The sequence below is a fragment of the Thalassophryne amazonica genome, chromosome 7 (genome assembly GCF_902500255.1).
Source record: "Thalassophryne amazonica chromosome 7, fThaAma1.1, whole genome shotgun sequence".
Lineage (NCBI taxonomy): Eukaryota > Metazoa > Chordata > Actinopteri > Batrachoidiformes > Batrachoididae > Thalassophryne > Thalassophryne amazonica.
Window position 1 is genome coordinate 10,880,921 of NC_047109.1, and position 20,387 is coordinate 10,901,307.

Below are 20,387 nucleotides of genomic sequence, written 5' to 3' on the forward strand. Positions count from 1 at the left end.
GCAGCTGTCTGAGTGGCTGGTCTCAGACTATCTTGGAGGTGAACATGCTGGATGTGGAGGTCCTGGGCTGGTGTGGTTACACGTGGTCTGCGGTTATGAGGCTGGTTGGATGTACTGCCAAATTCTCTGAAACGCCTTTGGAGACGGCTTATGGTAGAGACATGAACATTCAATACACAAGCAACAGCTCTGGTTATCATTCCTGCTGTCAGCATGCCAATTGCACGCTCCCTCAAATCTTGCGACATTTGTGGCATTGTGCTGTGTGATAAAACTGCACATTTCAGAGTGGCCTTTTATTGTGGGCAGTCTAAGGCACACCTGTGCACTAATCATGGTGTCTAATCAGCATCTTGGTATGGCACACCTGTGAGGTGGGATGGATTATCTCAGCAAAGGAGAAGTGCTCACTATCACAGATTTAGACTGGTTTTTGAACAATATTTGAGGGAAATGGTGATATTGTGTATGTGGAAAAAGTTTTAGATCTTTGAGTTCATCTCAAACAAAATGGGAGCAAAACCAAAAGTGTTGCGTTTATATTTTTGTTGAGTATAGTTCAAACAAAGCATGCATGCATGGGCTTTGACCTTTATTGATGATCTTCACTTTCAATGCCAGACAAGGTCATTGTATTGTAGGTTATTACCAGGCACATGCCAAAAATGAAGGTCAAAGGTCACTTAATTCAAACATACCATGCACACATAGGCTTTGACCTTGATCTATGACTTTTACTTTCAATACCAGACAATCTAGGGTCAGGATCTGGGGTCAGCCTCAGCTGACAATCTGACCCCAGCCTCAACTGACAGTCTGACCCCAGTTTCAACTGACAATCTGACCCCAGCTGACAGAAGGCAAAATATATTTCATTTTAAGAAAAAAATTCAGCACAGAAATGAGATCCTGGACAGAGGAGCGCAGCAAAAACTGGATGTGTGGCCACTACAGATTCGTTCCGACACAGTTCTCTGCCAGTAGCCAAAGGGAGGCAGGAATCAATTAGACTCACGTGCAGCAATTAGGAAGTCCACTTTACTCATGCAGGGGGAGACGGAGGCCGTTTGGTGGAGGATGGGCAGGATAACTGTTTCATTCTATCCCAAACAACCTCCATTCACGTGTCTCACAGATCACATCGCAGTTTAGCGTCAGCGCACCGATTCAAAGTGGCACCGAGGAAACAAGGTCCATATTACCCCCTAATTGGTCATTTCCAGAGGAAGCCTCGGTTTGCCTCCCGCTCCCCAAAAACAAGCGGAGTCTTTAAACAGAGGCTCCATCTGGGCGGCAGGCACTGATCGGGTTAGTCCCAGCAGTCAGCGCACTGATGACGGAGCAGCGCCATGTTCCATCTACTTCCTGTTTACCTAACAGAAGCGAAGCAACGAGTCTGATCTTCTTTCCTTAAAAAAGGTTCCAAACCTTTTGTTTTTTCCATGGGTGCAGGTTGAAATCTCATATTTTGGAGGGACTCTGGCAATTTGAAAAATGTGAATTTATTTATCTTACGTTATTGTCTTCTGACCAACAGCAGCATTTCATCATTCATGGTTTTATATATTTATTTGTGTCTTTATTAACCTATTTTCTATTTAAAAACTGATTTTGCATTGTGTCGCATTTACTGTTTATTGTTATTATGATTTATGTCTTTACAAAAAATGATGCATTGAACAAAAAAAATACATCAAAGACTAACACGACATTCAGGGTTCATTCGTTCATGAGACATTTCCATGTGTGTATTTTCATTTTATTAATTATGCATTTGTGTGTGTAAAATTGAGTTTTACTTAAAGCTACAGTAGATGGTGTATAGAGCAGTAATCCCTGATTCCTCTTCTTTTTTCTTCAGTCTTTCTGCAACATTGCAAAATGCAAAAGACTGAGTCATTATGTCCATTTTGGGCTACTGTAGCTACCCAGATCTGCAACACGGCAGCCCCACTGATGTGTATACAACACTGGGTAGCTCATTGGCCCACACACGCCATACAAACCACTGAAGCAAAAGGGCGGCCATATTACCACTCATAACGTATGTGGACCGCACTTAGCCGACTTATTACATCAACAATTTCGAGTAATAACCGAGCTGATTCTCTCATTTCCTTCTTTTTGTTCTCCACTTAATGTAACCTTCATCTCTCCTAATCTATGTCTGCCATGATTAACAAAGTTGATTTATTTCATCACGTAAATCATGTAAATTTTTGACATTTCGCCTTGCATGTCATCTTATTATTCATGTATTGAAGAAACAAAATGAATCAAAGAAAATTGATTGGTAATTAACAGGCCTAGGCCTTTACGCTGGAATAAGGGATAGAACTCTTCAAGTTATTGTTCATTACTTTACTCATTACTTGTTCATCCACAGCCTTTGAAGTGGCAGTTTGCGCAGTTTATAGCTGCACATAAAGGCTTTTTTTGGCAAAATCATGAAGAATAAAATTGCGTGCCCCTGGTTAAAGAACGGTTGAAAAGACCGTTCATGAGTGGTACATGCGAGTGGTAATATGGTGGTCGATTTGCTTCCAAAATATTGGCCAATGACCTACGGAGTGTTATAGATGAGTGAGCAGCCCCCATGTGGATATGAAGGGCTCATTCTAAGATAATAAAATAAATCAATTCATTGTTGCAGGTAATTATATGCTAATGAACCAGTGGTTATGATGCTATATTTCATTTCTGTAAATAAGCACTCCCAAATCCCACACACTGTAGCTTTAAATGCTCTCAGTGTTGCTGTATTCATTTTCCATGCGTCTTATTCTTGTTGTAATCCTTTGGTCCAGTGAAGAGGTTGCATGTTTGTATTTGCTGGAAAGGCCTCCAGAAACCTGCCGGAATGATCAGTCTTATCAAGAGGACATTATGGTGTCGATTAGGATCCAGATGTGAACTAAATCACCTTTCATTTTATTTTAATATCAGCATCTTTCAACACTTTAGTCATTTATCAAAGTAATGCATTAATCTAATGCATTTCTCCTGACAGAAAGTCAGTGAGTGAAATTTCACACACTCAAACATATTCTCACGGTGCTGATTTCTATGAAACCAATGTAAAAAATATTACAGTAAAAATCCTTGGAAGACGTTCCTCTAATCATGTACGTATGTTGACACTGACACCACAACAAATTCTGTGCACCTGTTGCCTCTGGTGAATAAAAAGGTTTCTTTGTGACATCACATAACAAAGAAGGTAAAGATTTCACCTGTGTCTGGAGGTCATTCATAAATGAGCTGCATTTATATAGCGCTTTTCCATCTGCATCAGACGTTCAAAGCTCTTTACAATAATGCCTCACATTTACCGCGATGCCAGGCTGTTGCCATACAAGGTGCTCACTACCCACCAGGAGCAACTAGAGGATTAAGGACCTTGCCCAATGGCCTTTAGTGATTTTTCGGTTAGGCTGGGATTTGAACGCTTAACCACTAGACCAGGGGCGCCCAAAGTGGGGTCCGCGGGCCAACTTTGGCCCGCAGGGATGTTTTGATTGGCCAGCCGGGCCTCAGCTGATAATTCTTTGCACAAGTGCTGACATAATAACTCTTGCTCAGCTGCAAAGCCAACCTGTGTCCCTCCCCACAAAGTGAATGCTTTATATAGGGCTGCATGGACAGTTTCTTCTCAGTCATGGTGCGCTGTTCATACCAAACTGGAAGGTCTTTAAAATACATTATTTTAACACAGTGGGTATGTCACACTGTTGTGCATTCTATTTCTATTTTCAAATATGTTTTTTAAAATTTTATATTACAAAATATATATTTTACTTATTTGGGAAGATTTCCCATGTACCTTTGCGCTGGCAGCATCAATTTTGCGGTCTTAAACCAGTGGACATGGAGCACCAAAGGAAGTGGCATACGGACAAGAGGCATTCTAAACAAACGTGGGAGGAAAAATATTTTTTCACAGACATTAATTGTAGGCCGGTTTGTCTCATTTGTAATCAGTCTGTGGCTGTACAAAAGGAGTACAACATACGTCGCCATTACGAGACAAAACATGCAGCTTTTTCAACGTACCAAGGAGATGCACGTAAGAAGACGTCTAGTGACTTATTAGCAAAACTTCGTTCAAAACAAAGTGCCCTACCACGGCCATCCTCTGTCCAGGACAGCATGACTCGGGCCAGCTATGAAATATCAGCCCTTATTGCCAAGACTGGAAGATCATTTTCAACAGGCGAGTTTGTCAAAGACTGTCTGTCCACAGCGGAGTTACTTGTGTGTCCATCCCAGGCAAGGCTCTTCTCTCAAATCAGCCTCTCCCGCAACATGGTGACACGCCGTATTGAAGACATGAGCCGGGACATTAAGGAACAACTTAAAGCAAAAACACACGGATTTTCAGTTTTTTCACTGGCGTGTGATGAGAGCACGGATATTTCTGATTCAGCACAGCTTTTAGTTTTTATCCAAGGAGTGAGTGACAGCTTGGAAATCTCTCAAGAGCTGGCTGGAATAGAGACGCTGTATGGGACGACAAAAAGCGAGGACTTATTTGCGGCTGTTGAACGAGTATTGGACAAGTACAGTTTGAGCTGGAACAAAATGGTTGGGATCACGACGGACGGTGCCCCTGCAATGATTGGCAAAAAAGCAGGTCTTGCCACACTGATGTCTCAAAAGGTTGCCGAATGTGGAGGTAAGCTGACCCAATACCACTGTATCCTGCACCAAGAACAGCTGTGTGCCAAATCAATCGGCTTGGAGATGTTGTGCGCAACGTCATTAAAATCATAAACTGCATATGCTCAAAAGCTCTTTCACACCGCCAGTTCAGAGCTCTTTTGGACGAGGTCGATGCTCAATACAGAGATGTGTTGTACCACCAAGAAGTTCGCTGGCTTAGCAGAGGGAAAGTGCTCAAAGATTTTTTTGAGCTGCGCCATCTCATCGCAGACTTTCTGATGACCAAGGACAGTAACATCCAAGTTCCTACAGAAGACAGTGGGATTTGTGACGTGGCTTTCATGGTGGACATTACGGACCTCCTTAACTCATTGAATGTTCAGCTTCAAGGCAAGGAGCAGATTATCAGTGAGCTTTATGATCACGTCAAGGCCTTTCAAATGAAGCTGGGGCTACTCTCTCGACATCTGTCAGCAGGTAAGACTGATCATAAAAATCGCATGCTGTATACATGTATATAATGGTCTGTATTTATACTTGATGTAAAGTAGTGCAGGTCATGTCTGTGCGCCATTGTACATCTGAGTTCTCCGTTGTGTGGGAGACAGTATAGATGCGTGTTTTACTTGAAATGCACTGTTGCATTTACTGTTATGAGCTTATGTGGTAGTTGTGCTGATAATTGTAGTGAAAACTTAGGCTGTTTATTTGTTTCCAGGAAACGTGACTCACTTCCCTAGTCTGAGAGAACTAAACCTGGTTGAGGAGAAGCTGCGTGAATATGCAGGACTTGTCAGCAACCTGAACAAGGAGTTTGATGTGCGGTTTATGGACTTCAGAAAAAGTGCTGGAGATATGGAATTGTTCTCACAACCCTTCAGCGTTAGCCCAGACTCTGTCCCAGACCACCTTCAGATGGAGTTAATTGACTTTCAGTGTGATACTGAGCTAAAAAATAAATTCATTTCACTGAGTCTTAAGGATTTCTACACACAGATTACACTACAAAACTACCCACACATTAAGAAACATGCACAGGTGATGCTTTCACTGTTTGGCAGCACTTACATTTGTGAACAGACTTTTAGTGTGATGAACCTAAACAAGTCCAGGCTCAGAGGTACCCTGACTGACTCACACCTGGATGACATACTTACCTTGGCAGTTAGCCAGCTCCAACCAAACATTTTTTTTTTAATTTTTTAAACTTTTATTTAACAATGTACTAATGTACAAACAAGAATGGTAATGTTGAATCGCAAGTCCAGAAGTAGACATAAGAGAGGCATACAAAAACATAAATAAAGAAAAAATAAATAAAATACATTTACAAGGGGGGTATAGATATTCAGATTAGTCCATATTTGTGGGAAATTCGAGTAAGGCTTCATACAGGTTTTCATGTGTTTTAACATATTTCAGAGATTTCATATATAAATGGAAGTCATTTAAAAAGACTTGAAAGACAGGGGGTGATTTTAACACTCTTTACTTATGAATAAAAAATTTGGCTAAACACAAGATTAGGTTGCTACAGAGTTCATCATTTTTGTTCTTCAATAATATTCCAAATGTTATTATGTCTCTGGTAATAGATTCTGGAAGTACTATTTTTTGTTTCAGCCAAAGATCCAAGTTATTCCAAAATATTCTGGTTTTGTCACATTCATAGAAAATATGGTCTGTTGTCTCTATATCATTTTCACAGAAGAAGCATTTATTATCATCAATGTTGAAACGGTTTCTTAAAAGTTCCTTGGATGGATAAATTGCATTTAAGATTTTAAAGTGTGTTTCTTTAGCTTTTGGTTGTATAGGAAGTTTTAAATATAGGGTTCGTAGTTTTTCAATTGTTTTTTTGTCAAACTTATAAAGTATGTTATTTTTATTTACTTTACCTGGGAATAAAGTTTCATTTAGATGGTTTCTAATTGTGTGGTTATTAAATTTTTTTGTCAGTGAATGAGATACCTTCAATAGATAGAGTGGCTAATTGTGGGGTTATAGGATGGTATTCTAGTATGTTTTGAGTTTGAGTAATAAATTGTTTTGGTAACGCTTTCTGCAATCTATTGAAGCTCCAACCAAACATTGAGAGGCTAATAATGTGCAAAGATTAGCTTCATGTGTCTCACTAGTCACTAGTGAGACACATTGATGTAAACTATTAGTATTTTTACTATAATTATTTTTATTGCTGCATCTTGGCCAGGGCTCCCTTGAAAAAGAGGTTTTTAATCTCAATGGGACTTCCCTGGTAAAATAAAGGTTAAATGAAAAAACTCCACTAAACAGCAAACCACTAGTGACTAGTGGTTTGCTGTTTAGTGGAGTTTGAGTTTGAGATTGAGTTTGCAGTATTTTTTTGCAATTTGTTTTTGTTGCGTTGCATTTGATTTCCACTTAGTTGAAAAATTAAACATTCATTCCTTTATGTTAATTAAAGCAACGTTGTTACATTTATTTCTGCATCATGAGTAAAATTGCTATATTTGGCCCACGGCCCATTGTCACATTTTCATTTTGGCCCTTGGAGGCAAAAAGTTTGGGCAGCCCTGCACTAGACCATCACCTCCCCATCTTTGTGCAATTTTTAAGAGAATTATGAAACATCCAGAAATTCTTCTCAGGTTTTTTTTCTGGGACCCCTCATGGCATTAGGTACAAATGTTGATTTAAAAAATACACATGTAGTAGAAGGGCTGGACTTAAGATTGACTTTCTGTTCCTTGGCAGATGATGTTAGGCTATTAATTGTCCCTCTACTTTTAGAAATTTGTTTTTCCATAAGCAAAGTTGAGTTTATATTATAAATATGTATATTTAGATTTTATATTAATGTACTGCAAACACTTAGCGGTAACCTTGGTGGCCACCAAACCTACTGTAGGCTTTGGAAATCGAAGAAATTAAAAATCAAGATCATTTCTGGCTAAATGTATCTTCAACCATGCATGCTCCTAATTTCTATCATATATGTGATTATCCCAAACATGTCCAGCAGGGGGCAGACATCTACGGTATAATATGTAAGGGCCCGGTCACACGGCACACGACGATAGCTGAACAAAAGCAAAAAGTCACAAATCGCTGAGAAAAAATGGACGAATGATCCAGCACTTCTCCCATCACTGAAAAGCCTGTGAGTCAAGAGCGCCAAAAGTAACTATACAAAACCAAAACTAACAAAAGAAAAATGAAGCAAACAGCGACTTTGATGCTTTAAACTAAATAAAAAGGAAACATTCATGATGATGTGACTGACAGTGAGTAATGAGACCGAGTGCAGCCAGCCGCTCCCTCGTGTCTGCAGCACTGGCAGGTGCGGGGTTTGGTTGCCTTGACAACAACATGTGCGCACACGCTGGCCAGCCACAAACGGCCAGAACGTGCGTAAATAGTTACAGTAGTTGATAAAACGTTCTTGCCACTATTGTTTCTGTATGACAACATTGTTTCGTCTCACACATGGACGAGTCACGTTCAGCTCGTCGGATCTTTAGTTATTGATCCGTTCAGATATCTCCAATTTTCGTGCAAGACGTCAGACTTAGGAGGTTGGACGAAGTTGGCCAACAGAGAAACGGAACGCTGATGTTAGGGGAACTATGCAGTCAATGAGGAACCGTCAAGACAGACAGATGAATTGAGTTTATCGTTGGGATACGTTCATATTTTTCAACAGTTTGAAAATTCTGACGAAGTGCCACCTACAGGAACGAAGCTGGACAGCTAACTAACTCTGGTGGTTTATCCTCATTATCTGCCCTTTTAATGCAGAAACTCACACAACAGAATTTCTTGTATTTGAGTCTGCTTGTTGACAGATGGCACAGGATGGACGTCTGCTCGCTCACTGCATTTTACACGTTATATATCTGGGCTTTTCCAATGCTGAGAAAAATTTACCATATATTTTTTCCCCACTAACTTAAAATTGTCCTCTACTTTTACCCAGTTCCATTTTGTCTTATATATGATGTGTCTTTCAGATTGGTAACTCAGTGGGATAATGAGTTGGGTGGCTGATGTGTAGACCTGGGTTTGATTCCTCATCACACTACCTGTCTGTGTCCTGAGACAAGACACTTCATCTCCATTGCCTGAGTTCACCCAGCTGTAAAAAGGCACCAGCTTGGTTGGGGACGTTACCTGTGATGGACTGATAACCTGTCTAGAGGGAGTTTTGGACTCTTATCCCCTTCACGCTACAGAATTGGGGGACAAGCATGGGCACAAATAGGTCTCAGGGCCTTTACAGAACTTAATTATTCTAATGTGAAGTCATTACTCACGGGGTCACGACCCAAACATTGGGACTATTTTATACACTAAAGGCTTCAAATTGACTCCATCGCATTTCAATGATGATGTTCTTGAATGTTGAACATCAGCCTTCACAGATGCTACAAATAATAATTTCAACGCATGGACCGAAAACCCTCATTTAGTACTTTAAATGGGACATGAAGCATAAATCTGAACCTGCTGATTCTGGACATACAGCACATTTAAGAAAACCATCACCTTCACGCCTTCACATACATACAACGTTGGAACATGAATGAACTTTGCACGAGCATGTTTGACCTTAAACTTGATCCATAAGCGTCATCGCGTTCCCCTTCTAGGGGCCTTGATTGGAAACACAGCTTTCTCTTTGACACCTTTTTCTGCGGCTCGCCAGAGGACATTTTATGCACAGAGCTTTAATATATCGTAAAATCTCAGACAGACGTGTCCACTGCACCACATGTACTTGCCCCGTTCTGATGGGTAACCAGGGACCAGGCTGCTAAGCGCTGCCAGATTTCAGTCACATGCTCGGAGATTAGATTTCTACCTGCGGGTTACTAGTGATGAGCCGAGCCATATCTAATAGATGTTAACGTGGGATTCTTTTTTTGTGAATGTGTGCAATCAAGCGTGTGAGCCCATGTTTACGTGGCTGTTTTTAGAGGAAATATGAGGGTTCCAGTGATGACGGTCACACGGTGAGCGGGAGAACAGTAGGCGTCCGTGACTCTGATTTCAGACATATGTTAGTGAGCACTGGGGGGCAGTGTACTGTAGAGTTAAATCGACCACACGCCCCATCACGCTCCACATGGGTGAGCTGGGCTAACAATAGTCTGACTGTTGCGGTGTTGGACCCGGAGCGCTCCTCACCTCCACCAGCGGAAATCACGGATGGAATTTGTACAACTGGTGGTGCGAGAGGAGGCCTCGCTGCAGCGTAACAGTAAAAATCCATCCACTCTGCAGAGTTTCAGGGTTGTATTAAGAATTAAAAGGTTACCAAAACATGTGTGTGCACTTAGAACTTGTGCAGAAAAGTCATCCAAATGGAATGAATATTGAAAGCAAAGTATTAATGTTTAAGTGCATGCAACATGCACATTTCAGACATATTGTGCTGTTAAAAATAATAACTTAATAATAGTAATAACATCATCAGATGGCCCAGCTAGCCGTTTACACCCACCCCCCACCCACCAATCCATGGCCTCCCTGCTGCAATGGAAAGCAGGTGTCTGACCCTGGTCTGGGGACAGAATTGAATTAATGTGCAAAAACAAATGACTCAATCAGCAGCGTCTAGAGGAGCGTGTGACAGGTCTGCAGTCTTGCACAGGCCACAGCTGAGCGCGCGGTCACCCGACACTGCACCGGTCGAGCTAATATCCACACCTATTACAGAAGGATTCATGGGAAAACAACAGACGGGTCCCAAGGTGAGGACGAGAGTGGAAGGAAAGGAGGTTATGGAGGACGCTGTCATACTCTTGGAACAATTTAGATGTTTTTCTTTTTTCATCTTAGCTAACTGTGTTCATCCAAAAAAAAAGGTGCATTAGTCTCCTCAATCTGCACAGCTTTGAGGAAATGTTTTGTCTAATGAGAAGAGACAGGAGTCAATCCATCGGAGGAATCCTGCCCTTGAAATGACATGCCCAACTTTAATATTGACTTCAATTTCAGGCTTACCCTGATAATAACCGAGGCCGCCCTTTCCAACATCCACACACGCACGCGTTGACGCGCTCACAACACACACAGGCGGGGCTGGCACTCGCCGTGCAGCAGGGCACACAGAGTAAATGTCTGAAAACATTCTCGCCGGTGCTTCCAATGAGGCCGTCTTGGCAGCGCGCTCATGAGAACCATCGAGACGACCTGTAAAAATGACAAAGTCAATATCAAAGATGACGGTAATTACAGCCTTTCAGGGGACACTGACCTTCATGGGAAGTGTGGCTACAATTGCGGTCATACGTTTGCATACAGCGTGGCTGAAACATTTTCAAACTATTTTCACCAGCGGCGCAGATTATATTTTATCAAACAATAACTGTTCAGTCAAATATAACGTCAACTTCATATCCACATAAAGTTATTTAAATGCAACACTTACAACAGTGTTATGGTTTAGTCCACCTCCCTCCAAGGCCAAGTCTGGGGCCTGGGTCTCCGAGGCCAAGGCCAAGAACAAATTACAACAATTCGAGGCTGAGGCGAGTGTTATATAAAACAAATAATGAATGCTTATGAGTTCAATGGTACAAATATTGAAAGAATACACTCTATTATAGAGTGAAATCAGCTCTACCGCCTTATCAAATCACATTTTTCAACTCCAATAACAGTCATTCACAGCGTGATGGAGCTGTGTTCGAATTGGTTTAGCGCTGTGATTGAGTATATTTAACTCTATTTGGACTTGGACCAAATGTTATCCTGGCAGAGTATATTTTACTCTGCAAAATTTACTGTGTACTTTTTTGTTTGATGGAAAATAACTAGTGCCAAAAATAAGTAAAAACAAGCAGTCTTGAAGTGCCCTCGGCTTATCTTTCAAGGCTGGACAATGCTGAGGCCAACACCGAGTCATTACGTTGGGAGGCCGAGGCCACAGCACCAAAACGATCTACCTCGAGACCTCCAACAATGACTTACAAGATAAATTTATTCACTTTTACTGGAGCAGCTGACTGCTGATTTCAAGGAGAATCATTCAAATGATGATACTAGTCTTCAAACCTGGACAGACTCACACAGTCCCACCTCCCCGGAAGTAGTGTGTTTCCATTTGAACCAGAATGTCTTTTTTTCTTTTTAAAAGCAAAACTATGTCCAAAACTTCAGTCTCAACCAAATGCAGTGGAATGTTTAATCTCTGACAAGATGTAGAACCCATTTTTGTATCTCAAAGCTATTACAATCTGATTCCACCCGAAAAAGTGTTTGATAAAATTTGGGGGCAGATGTACTGGAAGACTTTATTGTCCACTAGTCTACTAATCCTGTACTGGTGCGACAGCGGCTCGTACTCTCCACACTGAATACCGATCACCTAAATAGGATGCTATCTCCAGCAGGATCGAGAATGCACCATGGCTATATTTGCAAGTGTTTCCCTCTGGTTTCCAGGCAGCCATGGGCTTTCCCTCCAATGAGTAATACCAAGACTTAAGAGCACCCCCACCCCCCACCCCCCCAGGGCCCACCACCACCCCATGCTTGCTCTGTTTCATCCCTACCTCCACTGCATCTACTTCTAACCCCTGGTAATCTTATCATCTCCCATCTCTGTGGAGCTCTCCTCCAACAAAAAGCAGCCAGGCAGCACTGACATCCCTGAGACTCCCTTGGCCTCAGCTCCCCCTCTAAGACCGCTATCATTCAGTGATTTGTAACAACCCCTTTCCTCTCCTACACTCACGTAGCTGCTGGAACTCTGCATTAACTTTCTGTCACTTCAAATACCAGCCCGGGGGGATGGTTGATGGGTTCGGATGGAGGCCACTGTATCCCATAATGCTCAAATCACCAGCCAACCTTTGATATTAGGGATTAAGCTGCCGTTCGGCTGGCACAACATGACGAGTCAGCCCTGTAATTTCAGCTCCCTAATTTGTGAAAAAATGTCTGGAACGACAACAGCAGCTATCAAAATAGAAATGGTTGTGGGGTATAATATCAAGGGTGTTCAGGGGATTCGTGCTTTCCTGTGGTGGGTGATTGAGTCAGGGTTTGTCATTAACATTGTGGTCTATCTATGCAGTAGTCTGGCCACCTCAGACATGGGGGTTAGTGTTTAGGGCGGATGAGGATCAAATGGGGTCGGGGCAGACTGCTGTCTTCATCACCCCATTAAAACTCATCTGCTGTTGGAAAACCGAAGGCCCAACCTACGGGGCGTACCATGGGGTCAAAGTGAGGAGCAGGTCAAAAGCAGTCATCAGGCGTGATATCATTATCTGTGAGCAGTCCGGGAATGTGCCGGGATGTGATGTATGAGGATATGTGGGAATGTGGTGCGGAGCAGACCGGCCCCTGTGTTACGTACAGACCTGTCTGCGTGTTCAGACTCTCACACCATCTAAAGATATCAGTGGTCTCATACACATCACTCAGTGATAAGACACGCTTGGCACAGTGCATTTGTTGAATTAGCATTAGCACTGTCTGGATCAGTGAAACCAAGATTAACAAGCTAATAAGATTTGAAGGTGCCCTTCTTTTCAAGCCCTTTACAGATGCAACTGCAAATCAAGAAAGTTGGGAGAATAAGGAAAATGGTCATTTTATACTGGAGCACCGCACTCAAAGAGCACAACCCTCTGTCAACACTAGTTTCCAATTCCACAAAATTTTACCTTGGAAAAAAGGCTACATTAGATATGATCAAATGTCAGGAGTGTGTATTTAGTTCATGCACTGGAATCTAAGTTTTGTTTGGGTTTTATTGGGGGGGGGCATTTCTTTTATTTTTTTGGTGTTGTCAGGTTTTTTTTTATTTTTTGGTTTCTAAATTCTCTTTTCAGATAATTTTCACAGAATGTTGATGAGCTCTGCTATGCACACTTTGTCACTGGTTTTTGGCACTTGGTGTCTGACTGGTAACTGGAAGCTAGACTTAAAATTGGAATCTCCATCCAATTTTGGTGGTGTAGGTAAATCCATAACAGAAAAATGAGAGTGACTGAGGCACTTTTGATTGAGATATTATGCAAACTGTGCACCAAATGGGTTTTTCAATATTAACTTCAAATGTCCACAAAATCTACAATCCGGATTAGATTCAGATTCAACTTTGTCAGGTGATAGTGAGTGCCAGTCTGCACCTCACCTTCTAATATGAGAGTAATTGGGCCACATTTGATTAAGATATAATCTAAAATATACATTAAATGAGGTTTTCTATGTTAAATTTAAATGGCCACAAAATCTGGAATATGGAACAGATCCGGATCAAACTTTGTCAGGCATTACTGAGTGCCAGTCTGCTCCTCACCTTCACATATGTGAGTGATTGAGCCACGTTTGATTAAGATATAATCTAAAATATACATTAAATGGGGTTTTCTATGTTAAATTTAAATGGCCACAAAATCTGGAATATGGATCAGATCTTGATCAAACTTTGTCAGGTGATAGTGAGCACCAGTCTGCACCTCACCTTCAAATATGAGAGTGACTGGGGCACATTTGATTAAGATCTAATCCAAAATATACATTAAATGGGGTTTTCTGTGTTTTTTAAATGACCACAAAATCTGGAATATGGATCAGATCTGAATCAAACTTTGTCAGTCAATAAAAGATACCATCCTACATAATGCTGTCAAATATGAAATGAAGTCGATCTTTTTTGACAGAGATATGAAGTTTTGAAAATTCTTTGAATGTTGAAGGTTAGGGATTTTTCCAATATTCCAAGATTTTTTCCTGACTTTTGACTGTTGACCTATGACCTTGAAAATGTAATCACTTCCTGCCTATCAGGATATGAATCCTAAGTAAAAACTTCATAACAATATATGATAAACTGTGGGTTCCAGGCTGTTCACAAACAGACAGAAAAACAAACAGGGGTGAAAACATAACCTTCTCCAACTTCAATGGTGAAGGTAAAAATAAAACACCACACTGATTCCAACATTTACTTTAACATGGCCTGCAACACTTTCCAAAAAGGCTGGTAAGAGAAGATATTTGACATTTTGTAATGTTGGCCTTCCTTCTCACAACACTGAAAAGAAGTTTTGGCATTGAGGATACCAAGAGATGAAATGTTTCAGGTGTTATTTTGTCCCCTTCTTCCTGTAAATGTGTCTTAAGGTGTGCAACAGTACGTGGTCACGGTTGCCTTTTTCATTTCAAAACCCTTCACACACTCTGTAGAACTGTCAGGAGTGCAGGCAGCCTAGTCCAGTATCCATACCATTTCTTCTGCAGCAATGCCTTTGTAACATGTGCAAAATGTGGTTTTGCATTGCCCTGTTGCAAAGTGCATGAACGTCCCTGGAAAAGATGTCATCTTGAAGGCAGCAAATGTTGTTCTAAAACATCAGTGTACTTTTCTACATTAATGCTAACATCACAGAAGTGCGAATTACCTTTGCCAAGGGCTGTGACACAACCCCATACCATGACATACCCTGGCATTTGAACTTGATGCTGATAACAGTCTGGATGGTCCCTTTTGTCTTTGGTCTGGAGCACACGGTGTTCATTTTTTCCAAAAAAAAAAAAAAGAGCTGGAAAAGATCCCATTTGTCTGACAGCAATATATGTTTCCATCGTGTGATGGTCCAACCCAGATACCTCTGAGCCCAGAGAACTCAAGACTGCTTCTGGACAAGATTAACATAAGGCTTGTGTTTTGCACAGTTACGTTTGATGTGGTATTCATGAACGTAACTAACTCTGTATTGCAGTGCTTGACAAAGGTGTGATTATACCAGCTACTGATGAATGACGATGCCTGATGCAGTGCTGCCTGAGGAGTCAGAGATCACTGGCATTCAGTTTAGCCCTGAACACACTGAAATAAATCCAGATTCCTCAATCATTTCATATTATGTACTTTAGAGGGAGAAATATTATGTGCAAATACATTTCATTCTTTCTTTGAGGTACATTGTTTTTAAATATTTGAATAATTTCCACATGCATTTACTGACAAACTGGAGATCCTCTGCCCATCATTGCTTCTCAAAGACTCTTTTGAGAAGCAAAAGTACCAAAGTTCCGCTTTTGTACCAAACCATGTGCCAGTTATTTGTACCAATCACTTTTAGCAACCTTCCTCTGCCCCGTCTTTCCCCTTTTTTTCTTTGCAATAACCTTCATATGTCTTACTTGCACCTTATTTCATTTTTAAGTCTAGTTACTGAGGACGTCTGTTGTAACACATCACTGCCCCTGGGGGCGGTGCAGGGCTGTTGAAGCTGTGTGTGTGTGTGTGTGTGTGTGTGTGTGTGTGTGTGTGTGTGTGTGTGTGTGTGTGTGTGTGTGTGTGTGTGTGTGTGTGTGTGTGTGTGTGTGTGTGTGTGTGTGTGTGTGTGTGTGTGTGTGTGTGTGTGTGTGTAAAAATTTATTTGACACATCTGATTGGCCCCATTTTAATGAAAGATTTTTAAGATACAGTGTGACTGATTTTGGGCTGCTTATTAGCAGAAATGGAACACAGCATTCATAATGTTTAATTCCCTGCAGCAATTAACAAGAGCAATCAGAGATTTCTGATGTCCACCAATCTGGAGCACCCCCAAAATTTGGCAGAGTCTTCCATGCCCTAATATCTATCTGTGGTGCAAATTTGGTGAGAATCCGTGAACTAGTTTTAACGTAATCCTTGAAAGCCTGTATAAAGTGAAACTTGATCCAGAATCTGGATTTGGATCTGGATTACCTCCTACATTTAATGGAGTCTTCCACGGCCTAATATGTACCTGTGGTGAAAATTTCAGCAAAATCCGTGTAGTAGTTTTGATGTAATCTTACTAACAGACAGACAGACCAATAAATAAACACCAATGATTTTATTAGGTCCCAGTGGATGTAATAAGCATGAGCCCTTCACATGTAGATGGGAGTGGGCCACCTCATGTTGTACCACCATGATGATAGTAGCCCAAAAGGACACACTGACTCTGCCTTTCTCATTGTGCAGCCCGCCCAGAAGACTGAAGACAAAAGAAGAGGAATCAATGGTTTCTCTCGTGCACACTACGGGCTGATTGCTAGTGCAGGCTAGCAAGTTGGAGAACTTTCATTTTTGAGAAATGGACGATCATACACATCCAATTACCGTCTCGAAAAGAAGAAAAAATGTGAAGAGAAACAAAATTGTAAGCAGTGAGAGCATAATGCCATTTGAAACCTCACCACTAGATGGCACTAAATCCTATAAAGTGTAGCTTTAATGCTGAAATTCTCAGTGTAATGTGAGTTAAGCTAATTTTAACAATAAGATGCTTGGAACGCTGGGACTACTTGCCTGTGACGGACGTCTGTGCACTCATGAGAGATGTTCTAACCGTCATGAATGCTTTGAAGATAGGAAGTCCCTTCGGCTGCTCCCTTGTTGTCACTTGGGGTCGCCACAGTAGATCTGAGGAGGATCTGCACGTTGATTTGGCACAGGTTTTACGCCGGATGCCCTTCCTGATCATGAATACTTTGAAGATACTGACCGTTAAACATTTTACGCTACAAGAACTAAGATTTCTACAACCAACCATCCTTCATTTTTTTCACTGTGTTGTCTGTCATCACTAAATTTATGACCTCCCTGAGAGGTCATCAACAGGGCTACACACACAGCTTTCCCAAACAGAGCAGAAGCAGAAAAGGAGGTGGCAGGCTGAAGAGGACTGAAGGAGAATGAGAGAGAGATACACGTGGGAGAGACGTGCCGATGGCTGTATGTCGAATGCCTGAAACGGGCCCACCTTTAAGACGTGATAAGAAATTACCCTAAGAGTGTGTTGTATATCACAACACTAAAGTCAGCAACCATTGAGGGAGTGTTTTCTAGTACATGTCAGGTACTTTTGACTCCATGCAAGACAAAAATTACAACATATTCATTGACTTCTATAGTCACCCTTCTTTTCAATCAGTGCCATGAGGCTTCCATCCACGGAGTCTGTCAGTTTCCTGATCTGTTGAAGATCATCTTTTTGGTGCAGCAGTAACCACAGACTCCCAAATGCTGTTCAAAGAGGTGTATGGGTTTCCTTCACTGTAAATCTCATTTAAGGGCCAACATGAGTTCTTAGTAGGGTTTAAGTCATGTGAGGAAGGAGGCCATGTTATTATTCTGTCATCTTCGAGGCCTTTGCTGACTCGCCAAGCAATGGAGAACTTGGATGCACATGATGGAGCATTGTCCTGCATAAAAATCATGACCTTCTTACACATATAGAGGTGGGTTCTGGAATTACCCAAATGCAGTCAGATCTGCCAAAGGTCACTCACTGGGGTCAAAGTCATGGGAGTCAACCATCAAACCTAACACACATATATGGAAGTGCCCAAGTCAAATTTCCAAACATCAGTTATTGGGAACAAGGTCTTTGGGGTCAAATGTCAGACTGCCAGCTGTTACTGTCTTTAAGTCAATGGGCATTATTACCGTTTTTTTTCAAGTAACACTGTAAATATAAATCAGAAACAAAACCAGGGGGAGTGTAAAAGTAAGTTTCATCAGCATTACAGATGTTGGCCTCAGCACAACAAATTAGCATGAAATAAATTTTAAAATCCCCTCACAACATTAACTTTATTTCAGGGGCGGTCCTGGAGGCGGGCCGACGAGCGTGCGAAAAAAAAAAACGGTCAAAAACAAACAAACAAACAAAAAAACTGTCCAAAATAAATAAATAAAACCGGGGTGGGGTTGTCCTGACGGGGGAGTTCGTGGTTACGTAACGGCAGAGCGCTCCCCCCCCCCCCCCCATCTCACCTCTGGTGTTAGGTGAGCAGCGCTGCACAGTGCAGAGTTTGTGCAGGGGGAGGGGGGAATCATTCAATGTTTGGACGAGGAGGTGGTCGAAACGGAGTAAGACATAATCATGGATAGGAAACGATCAAAGCCATCAAGTGCCCAATTTCGAAAGAAAAAGAAAGAAGAAAAGGAGAAATGTTTTACGATTTACGTATTCCCGCAGCTTCACAGTGCTTTAGCGAAGCAAAGACTGCAGCGAAACGAGACGAGTCATTGGATAAATGCTGGTCTTTGTCCCGCCCATCGGACACTCAGCGTGTCTGGGGGTCTATGGGGCAGTGGGCTGGCCTCGGCCGGCCCGGATGCTCAGCTTCTGCATGATGATTGGATGATCTGTCCGAGGCTGAATCCCTTTTTGATTGACAGCGAAATGAGCGAATCAGCGATCTTTTGGTGTAAACATCCGTGGGAGCATTTTTTAATTTTCATTCTGTTCTGAGTTGAACCGGAGACTTTCTTAGTCGTCTTAGCCGCATTTTCTTTGTTAAAAACGACTAGCGACAAATCGAGCTTCGATTTCTGGTGGGGGGTTTTTTTGTAGCTGCTTGTGTTTGGAGACTGACTAATATCACTCTTTCTGACTTCTATCGCAGTTTCTGTCTCTACCGAGCAGCGGGTGCTGCTGAGCTCCTCCACCGTCACAAAGCACTCACAGGCGGACACACTTCACACTAGCCTCGCGCCAGTCCCAGCAAGCGAGCTAGCTAGGTAACAAGCTGCACATGATGGCAGACAATTTGAATGTTGTGGACCGTATTTTGGCGATGCCATTTGATAGTCTTCCTTACGAAGAAGCCGTGGCTGCTGTCATGGCTTCAGCTCTCAATGGTTTGCAGGCCAAAGTTAAAGCAACAGCCCCCAGTGCAATATTTGCGCATTGCTATGCACACAGACTGAATCTGGTTCTGTCTCAGGGGGCTAAATGCTTATCTGAGTGCAGAATATTTTTTGCTTCACTCTCTGGGTTTGCCACATTTTTTCTCAAAATCCACAAAGAGGATGTCTTTTCTTGAGTCTGCAGGCTGCTCAAGGTTGCCCAGAAATATTGATTTATTTATTGAATGAATAAATAAATAGTGAGCACTGTGGCAAACAGTTATGATGTCCTCCTGCAAACTTTTGTATATAGACTGTTTTCCTCTTACTTCTTTTGCACTTCTTGTTATTTATGACAAATTATTGTGGTTTGCCATTTTTGCCTTTAAAGAGTGTTAACTTCTTCACTTGTTGCTTCCTGTTACTTATGATACACAATAGTGTTTGTTATTTCTTCTTATGTGTACAGTAATGGGTATAGAATTTACCTGTCGTTAGTTCATTTATTTATGATACATGATTGCGCTTTACCATTTTTTCCACTTTAATGTATAGGGGGGTTTTTTGTACATTTTTTGTCACTTCATGGTATTCTGTAATATACAGATTGTTTAACTTCTTTTGTTATTTATATGGTGCGACTTTAATGGAGGTTTAAGTCTTGTTCATTATGGTGAACGGTACTCTATGATAATGCAAAGTGCACTCTGTTGGTAAAACTGAATGATGTGCAATATTTTGACCATCGGGTGGTGCTGTAGTGCAGTTGTGCTTTCTTAAATACCTGTACTGTACATAGTTGTAATGTGAAGTCACTGAGTCTTTTGTTTTTTATGTTCAAAAACTTTATTGAAGTAAGTATTGTTTATCTTTGTGTTTGTTATTGCAATAGACATTAAAACCGGAAATTTGTTCTTGAAAATAGCTGTTGTGAGTTAATTTGTGGGATTGTGGGTGTTCTGGACGAAGTTAGTGTTTTCATGGGTGGTGGGGCGGAGGTGGTGGCCACGTTAGTGTGCGTGCGGGGGGGGCGCACGCAGGGGGTTTCGCCCGGGGAGTAAATCACTCTAGGACCGCCACTGCTTTATTTGCATCTCCTGGTTTTGGG